Below are 10873 nucleotides of genomic sequence, written 5' to 3'. Positions count from 1 at the left end.
ACATCACACACACACACACACAGGCACAAAAAGCAAGCTTCAGAAAGCTAGACCAAATTGTACCTTTATATAAAGTTTTCATTTTAAAAGTATGTGAGGACAAGGGCTCAGTACGGGGGACCAAGGGCAGTAGACTCAGCCTCTCCAACAGACATTTGTCCTTGAAACAGAGTGATCTGGGGGACACTCCAGTCCTGGAGTTAAGAAATAGGTTCCTACCCTGTGTCAGGGATGTCACCAGTGTCTCAGTTCAGACTGCTACAGCACATATCACTGAATGGCGGCTTAAACAACAAACCTTTATTTCCTATAGTCCTGGAGGCTGGCTGGGGGCCAGCCGATGGTTGGGTTCTTAGTGAAGGCCCTGCTTCCCATTTTATATGCATCCTCTTCTCATTGTGTCCTCACGTGGCAGAGAGAGAAGGCTAGCTCTCCTTCTTCACTTATAAGGACATTAATCCATCATGGCTGCTTTCCTCTCATGATCCGATCACCTCCCAGAGTCCCCACCTCCCAACAGCATCACTGTAGGGCTTCACCATAAGAATTTGCCGAGAGCACGGGCATTCAGTCCATAGCAATGAGTGAGCACCCTTGACCACTTGGGAATGACCAGAAATCTACTATTCACCAGAAAAATAGCAGTATGGAGGGAAACTCAAAAACATCCTCTTTTCTACTTTTCTTTCCCTCTTTCCCCATTTCCACTTTCTGGTTTCTGATCCCCTTACACTAACTGTTTGATATGTATCTGTGAGACATCCAGAAGGCTACCCCAGAATAGTTCCCCTCCCGTCTCTCTAATCAATAGAAACATTATGAGTTTCTTCAAAATTGTGAAGTCCTGGTTGATTGGGTCACATTATCTCATAGCACTCATTAGCAATTTAGGGCTTTAAGGAAATTAAGATGATCCAGTTCCACTTGCTTTCTCTCTGCATTTCACGGGGGTGACAAGGTACACCCAAGGTCACACAAGGACTTAATGAAAGAGCAAGACCCCAGCTTGGGTCTCCTGTCTTCTAGGATGATGTTTCCACTACACCACAGAAGCCTCTGAAACGTGTTTATTATGTAAAATCCACAAAACATCAGCTGGAGTCCTCTCGTCCCCGTGGGGGTTCCAAAAATATCAGATCATGGTCTTTGCCACTTTCAAGTTCACATAGGATCATTTTCAGAATGCCCTCCTCTGTGAGGTCGGAGTCATGTTCTCCATCACAGACTGAGATGGCACCCAAGCACACACAGTTGTGCATGCAAAATGATGGTCTCCACATTTAGACAATGCCTCATCATTTTGAATGTCACTGGGCTTGGAACAACTTGAAAGACAAGAAAGGAAGGAGACTGATGTTGAAATCTCAGTGAAGTATGCTGATAAAAGACATTCTCCTGCTAAACAAAGTGAAAGTAAATGTTTCCATCCCCTCCCTCGCTGGCTGATACCCAATTATCACTAAGACTCTGGTAGCAAAAATTGTTTTAACAAGGGAAGGAATGAGATCTAGATGGAGGAAAATGTCTACAAACATTCTAAACTCAATTGCTTTCAGGGTGATCTTGATTTCTGAAGAACAGTGAGAAATATAATGCTGATGTAGGAAGTTAGTAGTCCACCTGGACGGACAGAACTTTCATATTGATCAATGCTACAAAGCTGGGAGAAATCTCCAACTTCTAACCCCCTAAAACTTACAATCTAATGAGATACAGAATGAACACTTGGGACAAATTTAGGACATCTATAGAGAAACATATAGATAAATAGTACTTAATTTAAAGACAATACCATCTTCTTCTGGCATTAGAGAAAAACAAAAAGGATGATCCAGGTGAGATGGGGTAAATCAAGGACTTCCAGAAGAAATGTGAGGTTTGTGCCATGAGATTTGGAAGGAAAGCAAGACTTGATGGGGAGAAGACAAGGAAAGCAGACATCCAAGGCAGGTGAATGGCTTCTGAATATTCCCAGAAGAGAGGTTATGGTGATAGTGGTAAGTCTTTACAGCAGCAAGATAAAGCTATTTTATACTCACTCATTTTTCTATAGACAGTAACCTCAGGAAAGAGATAAGGCAGGGATCCTCTCCACTGGAGAGGAAGGAGATGGATCTTCTCCATCCTCTCCCTCATTCTCCATAGGGGAAGAAGGACCTAGTATACACAGATGGAAAAATACCTCCAAACATCTACTTAACAATAGATCACCCCCTAGTTTTTCTGCATGCAAAGATCAGCAGGTTATAATTGTTCATTTGAAGTTAAACTGGGCTGGACACTTATTCCTTTCCCCTGCAGTCTGATTTCAGAAGCTTCCAGCTGGAATCACGCTACATCTCCGCACAAAATCACCCACCCTTTAAAGAGTGTTAGGTTCAGATTTGCTTAACTTTTATCCCTAATTAAGAAGGCCAGAGGAATACTTGGTAAATACTTTGGATTTAATTAAGTCTGATTGCATTACAAAATGGAATCAATGTATTCAACTTTTAACATTTTGAAATTCCAGAGTGATCCCATGCTCTCCATTGGCCACAAATGATAGCCCTTTGCACGTGAAGTACACAAACTGTTCTTACCAGCTGATTAGTGGCTCAATGGCACACAAACCACAAAATCAACCAGTTCTCAGGCACTGCAAAATGAGTTCTGCTTTATGCCATAGCTTCCTTTCACTGGAGCACTGTGTCATCCTTTACCCCTACACACATGCAAGGGTCCTGGGCTCTCTTCTTTTCTTCACTGGCATTTCTCCCTTGTCAAGGGTTCTCAACCATGGCTGAACTTTGGAATCATTTGGGAGCTTTAAAAAACCCAATGGCTGGGTGACATGCCCAGATATAGTTGATTTGGAGAATGGCCTGGTGTCACATTTTTTAAAGCTTCCCAGATAATTCTGACCCACTAAGGTCAAGAATGACCGCAACTAAGTGATCTTATCCAGTGCCTAGACTTTAAATCCTAGTGATAGGCTATAGCTGCAAATTTAATCTCCTGTCTTTGGCTCTCCCCTGAGTTCCAAGAATCATTCATTCAAACTGATTACAGGACATGCCCACTTGGGTATCTAAAAGGTGTTGCAAACTTCACAAGTTGCAAGAACTCTCAATCTCTCCCCACCTCCATTGTTTCTCTTCCAATAGTTCTCATTGTAGTAAGTAGCTCAAGCCTGAAGCCTAGAAGCCTTTCTAATTTTCTCCCTTTTCCTCATATGCTGCATCAAATTCGCCAGCAAAATCCTATTTTTTCTACAACCAAAGTGTATCTCATAACTGTCATGGTAGGTAGCTTCCAAGATGCTCCCCAGTGATTCTCATTTCCTGGTATTCATACCCTTGTACAGTCCCTTCCCACATTGTAGTTGGGTCGGTCTCTATGGCTCATAGCATATGGCAGAATTGATGGTATTTTACTTTAGAGATTAGGTTATGAAGAGACTATGACTTCCATCTTGTTCTCCCCACCATCACCCCCACTCTGAGGGAATTAAGCTTCAAGCTGCCATGTTATGAATAGCCCTTGCAGAGGACCATGTGATAGGGAAGAGAAACTTCTGACCAATAGTCAGAAAAGGAATGGAATCTTCCAACAACCATACACGTGAGCTTGAAAAGTGGATTCTCCAGCCCAGTCAAGATTTGAGACGACTGTAGACCCAGACAACAGCTTGAACTTCATAAGAGACCCTAAGCCAGAAATACCCAGGTAAATTGATCCTAGATCCCTAACCATCAAAAACTCTATAATATAATAGGTGTGTTAATTGTTTTAAGTTGCTAAATTTGAGGGTAGTTACTCAATAAGTGACTCTATACTCATCCATATTTTTGCTTCTCATGGCTATCATGCTCTTCCAACCTACCTCCATTTCTTCTTTGCTATGAAGTACTTCCATAGTGTCCTAGCAGGTCTCTATTTCCCATTTCTGCTCTCCAACAATTTGTACCCTCATTTATATTCTTTCAATAAAATTAGCTTACATCTCTCCCCTGTTCAACACCCTTCAATGACTTCCCATTCTACTTAGAATAAGACCCAGTTCCCCACAATAGTCCTTCCCAATCTGATTCCAATCTCTATCTCCAACTTATTCTTGTGCCTCTCTTCCCATCTCTTATCATGTCCCAGTCACATTATTCCTTCATTTTATAGGAAGACCCTTGCTTTTCTTTTAAGGTTAGAGAAGCTGAAGGAAAGAGGGACATTTTTAATATCAGGGGAATAAGATCCTGGTAACATTGCTCCAAACAGAAATTACTTTTTTGCTACATCTCTGACAAGTATTTGTCAAGCTTGAAGGCTATGCAATACAGTGTGGGAAAAGATGAGATGCTTTTGCTTCTGGCAATATGTTGGACTAAATGAGGAGAGAATATCCTCCCAGTATAGAACATCTAAAAATGCTGAATAAAATGAAAAACATATTTCAAAGTATGGCTGAGCTAGCAAGAAAAGAAGGAAACCAATCAGAGGAATTAAAAATAAGGAAGTTCAACTCAGTGGGGGTAAGTAATCTACAGAGGCATTTTTCTTGTGGATTTCTGTGTATTTCCTAGTGATCTGGAGTCACACACACATGAGAATGGAGAAAACATCCTGGGTCCCAAGCTGAATGAGACTTTATCAGTTGAGACTCCTAGAGAGTAACACCTCAATGGTCACATAGAGATTTGTCTGGTTTAGCCTTGACCCTTAAGCCAGGAAAGTGGCAGGTGGAAAAAAGTCTCCCCTAATATTTCCTACCACAAACTAATATTTATTAGGGTTAGGAGCTATAATTCATGCCACCTGTGAAGCCAGAAGGAAGAAAAAGTGCCAAACTTAAAAGTAGTCCCAGATTGACAGTGTTCCAAACACTCAACAAAAGAAAAACAAATTCTTTCTGAAGGAAGGGACCCTCAACTCGGGCATCTTGATGTGCTCATGAATGAAGAGCAAAATCACAAGACACATGGGAGTACAAACAAGTATGACTAAGAGTCAATAGAAATAATAAATTACAGAATCAGACCTGTTGAACCTGCAGGTATTGGGTTATCTGAGATTTTTAACATAAAGAAATAAGAGGGAATTCACAGCAATACAAAGGAGCAAAAGATTATCAAAGTTGAACAAACCTATTTTAAGGAACCAAATACAACTTCATGAAATAAAAATTATAATATATGAAATTTAAAATTCATGGTTAAACAGCAGATTAGACTCAGGAAAAATATACCTAGTAGATTGGAGGAAATAGCTGAAAAATTATCTAGAAGGCATCAGCAAAAAAGAAAAAGAAAAAATTAAGACATCTGAATGAAAGAACGAAAAGATACAACCAAAGTATAATTGGGATTACAGAAGATGTAACTAGAAAGAAAAAGAAAAAAAATTTGAAAAGTTAATGGTTTAGAATTTTCCAAAGTTGATGCCACTTCTCAGCTTCAGGGAACCCAATAAATTCCAAGCAGGACACATCATAATAAAACTATAGAAATCAATCTGAAAACTGAACAAAATAGAAAAAAATCTTGTACTTATAGAGCTTACATTTAGTGAGGGGAAGCTGACAACTGGCAATTAGCAAAACAGACAAACAAACAAACAAAAAAACCCAAACCAAACCAAACAACCCAGATCATTTGGACAGTGACATGTGTGATACAAAGAATTTATATAGGATTATGTGAGAGCCTAGGACTTGGGAGCTACATCAGACCTGGTGAACATGAAAGGGAATATGTAAACTGAGATCTGAATGACAGAAGGGAGTAAATCCCATAAGGCCATGGGATTACAGCACTCCAGCCAGAGGGAAGAGTTAATGTGTAAGTTCCACATTTGTCTGACCCAACTTCTCTGAGCCTCAGTTTACTCACCTCTAAGTTGGGGACAATATTTTCCTCATATCTGTTGTGAGGCTTGAATGAAATTTTGTATGTAAAGTACTTGAAAATCTTAGAATCATAATATACATGATAATTTTATGAAGGCAGCCTAGCTTCCCATGCAGAACACAGACTTTCAACCACCCAGAGCAGCATTCTTGGCCTGACGATTCATCTGTGAACATTCTGAGATCCAGCGTCCTCATTTGTTAAATGAGAATGATGCAGTTGCCCAAAAGATTACAGGGTAAAACATTCTCACAGAGCCTAGTGCTGACCCTACAAAAAGGACTCTATAATTATTAGCATACTTCCTGTCCCTCTACTAAAATGTTACCTTTCCTGTAAAAGCTCAAGAGGCCTCCTCTAACCTCCACACTCGGACTCTAGTCAGAAGTTCTTTCTCTACTCTTCTCTTCCACTGCACTTTATCTGTAAGTCTCTCCCAAGTCTCTCCTTTTTTGTTTTGTTTTTTGTTTTGTTTTGCATTTCTCCCAGTGGTCTGTGAGTCACTCCACACACTCTCTTCTATCCATCTTTTCTCCCTCATACTACCTAACCTATGGTCTTACACATCATAGGTATTTAATAAAATGTAATGAGTACAAGAATAAACATACAAGTTATAATTGGAATATCTCCCCCACCACCAAAGCAACTATTTCACAAGGCAGCCAACTGCATGACTAAAGTTGTTTAAAGCTTCTCTCCCATATCAAGTAAAAATCCGCTGGTGGAGATTTTACGTTAATGGTCACCAGTGAATCACATCTCTGGGATCCATATACTGATACTGTCTCCCCCTACCTTGACCTTGGGCTTGTCCCTACAACTCACTGTGGCCAATGGGACAGATATAATGCACGTCTTTGCCTGATAAGTCTTTGTACCTTGGGCTCACCCTCTTGGATCACTGCTATTACCATTTGAGGAAATCCAATTTTGCCTCCTTGAAGATGCAAGACCATGTGGTCTGAGGGACTCAGCTGAACCCAGAGCCTAGTCAATGCACAATCAGACTATAGTTGTATCAGCCTGGCAAAACCAGCAGAAGAGTCACCCAAACAACTCACAACACTGAGAGAAATAATAAATCAGTGTATTAAACTAATACATTTTAGGGTGGTTTGTTACACAGAAACAGAAATCTCAAATATGTCCCCTTTGAGTTCTACCCTCCATCTATAAAAGCAAGAATGGTTCTTCTTCTACAGGTCAGTCCTTCAAATAGCTGAATACCCTTCTGAACACTTCTATACTGTAGGCTATTAAATCAGTTATAACAGTTTTGACCTTTTGGAGGCTTTCTAAATTCAAATTCTATATATCAATTTATCTGGATCTCTACATCATTCATACTCTACATACATGTATATGGATCTCTACATCATTAAATTCAATGGTCCAGTTTCTGTCTTTGGCAAATCTAACCTACTTGATCACTCTTTCCTCCTGGGGATACTTTCTTTTCTTGGCCTCACAAAAATCCCTCTCTCTTGGTTTCCATCCTATCCCATTGGTTGCTGCTTCTCTGTCCTTGCTGGGTTTGTGGAGTTCTTCCCTTCATCTATCTTGGCTCCCTAAAGCCATCTATAGGCTGAACAACTGCCAACACTATTTCTCCCCTGAATCCCAGACTCACATAACCCATTGCCTGCTGAAGATTTCTAACTACAGACTGGGCATCTTAAAATGTAATCTATCCAAAAGAGATCATCTGGCTTTCTGCCCCTACTGGTCCCCAAATTTCTCCCCATCTCCATAAATAGTGACTCTATTCTCAATTTTCCTGACTGGTTAGTCCAAAACCCTTGGAATCATGGGCTCTCCTCTCACATTCCACATGCAATTTATCAGAAAATCCTTACAACCCTGTCTTTAAAGTTTCTACAATGTCTAACCATTTTCACCACTGCCCCTACCCACACCCTAGTCCAAACCATCTCGTCCCTAACCCAGACTGTTTGAATACTCTCCTAATTGGTCTTCCAGCTTCCACCCCTAAAGTCCACAGCAGACTGTTCTGCATACGGCAACCAAAGGAGTCACTTAAGATGTAAGTACATAAGACGTTCATACCTCTCTCTGCTCAGAATCTTCCCAGGTCACCCAGAGCAAAATCCTAAGTCATTACCATGACCAGAATGCTCTATATAATCTGGCCTTAGCTACCTCTTGACCTTACTTCTTACCCTTTTCATCTTCACTCATTCCACTACAGCTACAACTGGCCTTCCTGCTCTTGAACAAACCCTCCAAGCATACCCCTGCCTCAGAGTGGGCCTGTGCTCTTCCCACTGCCTGAAAACACCATTCTCCTGAATCTTAATTGGTGCTCTCCTTCATTTTACACAAGTTCTGCTCAAAGTTCACCTTATCTGAGAAGATGCCTCTCTGAGGCCAGCAATAACCCTCTAACACAAGCTTCTTGATACCTATCCTTACCCCATCTGACATGTCAGCCTTCCTACCCCCCTCTTGTATGCAAGCTCCATGAGAGCAGAGGCTTTGTTCTTTTTCCCTGCTATATCCCCAGTGCTGGAACCAAGCCCAGCCCAGCTGAGGTGTCAATATTAGTTGATAAATGAATTCACTACCCCTTCCAGCATTGGTCCATCTGCAAAATGAATGTGTGTGTCAATTATATATTTGTCCAAGAAACAGACTTCTTTATGTGGTCAAAAGGGTACAACCAAAAATAATGTCTGGGATGAGCAACGGAGGTCGTATCTTAAAGAGAAATGAGGCTAGCTCGAGATTGTGGATGACCAGCTAGAATCCGGTTTGTTCACTAAAGGCAATGACACATCATTGGAATTTCTTGAGTGTAAAATGACAGAAATTGTCTCATAAATAACTTCCACCGGGTATATTTTTTAAAAGAATCCTCCTTAGATCAATGTGGAAGCAACTTGACATTTTCCTTTTTTATTAACTGGCTTTTAGAACGTGCTGACAAGTATGGTTCATTTTGAATGGTCCTAAGTAATTCTCTGGACCAGGGCAGAGACTGCTGGGTCCTTTGTAAACAGGTGCACGTGGCTGGAAATAAAGAGATTTACGCATCTGAGGCTTAAGACCACATTTTGTACGCACAACACATGCATTTCTTATCTAACACCTGTGCACAACTATATATAGCATACACAGAATCTTGTTTTCATATCATACAGATATGAAAGCCAGAGCTCTCTTCTGAGCCAGGGAGTCTGAGAAAAAAGCTGAGGGAACAGACTGGAAGCTCTGCCACGCACACCAGACTCTAATGAACTCACGTGTGCAATAAATACACGGCTCAACAGCTGCCTGCCTCGATAGCTCGGTGGCCCAGGAGCAGCCCAGATGATGCAAGTCCTTTGGGCAGGAGAAGGACAGGGGTGTACAGGCCATTCTGAGGACTGCTCCCCAGCTTCTTCAGAAGGGAAACAGCGGTGGCTGGAGCAGAGGCTCAGAAGCCTGTCCTAAGTCCCTCCAGCCCCTCCAGACACCTACAATTGGCAGCCACTCCAGAGCCAGAAGGGGCCTCTAGAGGGAAAAGCAGAAGGAGAGCTTCCTGTGCTGCGGCCCGCCCCGCAGGCCCTCAGTGGCCACTCCACCTGAACGCGCTCTGAAACGGAAACCAAAGTTGGTTCCTTAATGCAACTGGGCATGTTGTTTACATTTAGTTGTTCCCTGTCTCTATTCTTGCCTCTGATTTTCCATACCTCCCTTCCAGAATCACTGAATGCCTCATCCCTTGACACTACCATGAGATCCAGACATTTAAAAACATATACATTTTATATATATGTGTATGTGTGTGTTATACATGTGAAATATATACACAAATACATAATGCATAATATATTATATACATATATACTATATGGTAATACACACACACACATATGTATATATATATAACAACTTAGGCTTCTGCAGGCCCATTTGGGTTCTTTCTCTACTCCTAGTCACTTTTCATTTCAGGGCCCACATGGGTTGATAAAACTGATTTTGTTCTCTCCATCAGTGTATCTTCAAAATCACTCATGAAGGAACAGCACGACTCTTCATGGGCAAAATATATACTTTACTCATTCATACTTTTCAGGGTAAAAATATCATCCCAGTTACAACCCTTGAGGCCAAAAGTAGCACTCTTAAGAAAGTGACTCATCCCTGACAGTACAGGTGAATAAATGACAAGTGTGCCTCTCTGGTCATGAGACAACTTACCTAGTTAACTCATCATCTTTAGAATGGGGCATTTTCCCAAATGGAATATGAGTCACTTGGGCAAGAGAAGAGTTTTTAAGTTCACAGACGTAACATTTCCTCTGCTGTGTTTGTCTCCATTAGTGAAGTTTGTTTATTAACATCCAGCGACTTAAGAGATTAGTCCCTACATAATGGCACTCCTCATTTCTATTCACTCTCTCCTCTCTTTGGTGAAGTTCCTAGTTGAGTTTTAGCTCAGATCTTTCTTTAGCATGTCTTCTGGGAATCTGGAGATTTTATAGGTGGTTAAGCAACTGATATACTTAAACTTTGAGGCAAATAAATGCTCAGGATGGATGCAATGTTTAGTCACCACCACACTGATAATTAAGTCAATTACATCATTTCACAGGATCATGGAAGCTTGTACACTCAGGGGCTACAGTGAGCATGGAGAAATTTAGAGTCAGCATTTCATAATAGCAAAAGCACTTTCCAAACATTTGTTCATCTTATCATAATCTTCTCAAGACCGGCTAGACTGAGCCATATGTCTTAGCCATATTCCATCCCCAAGCCTTATCATAATGCCTAGAACATCATAAATATTTAATAGACTTTGTTGAACGAACGAATGCATTCCCTGAGCCATTCAGTGGAGATTCAAACTTAGAGATGAAGAAGAAGCTGGTAAGTATCAGAGTGGACACAAGGGCAAGTCCTTGGCTAGTAAAAAGCTTTCCAGGCTCCTAGGAAATCATTACCTTTTGGTTGGGGGGAGGGTGGTAATACTAAGCAATTCT

This window comes from Mustela erminea, chromosome 11 (genome assembly GCF_009829155.1).
Source record: "Mustela erminea isolate mMusErm1 chromosome 11, mMusErm1.Pri, whole genome shotgun sequence".
Taxonomy (NCBI): Eukaryota; Metazoa; Chordata; class Mammalia; order Carnivora; family Mustelidae; genus Mustela; species Mustela erminea.
This window is presented reverse-complemented; position numbering follows the sequence as displayed.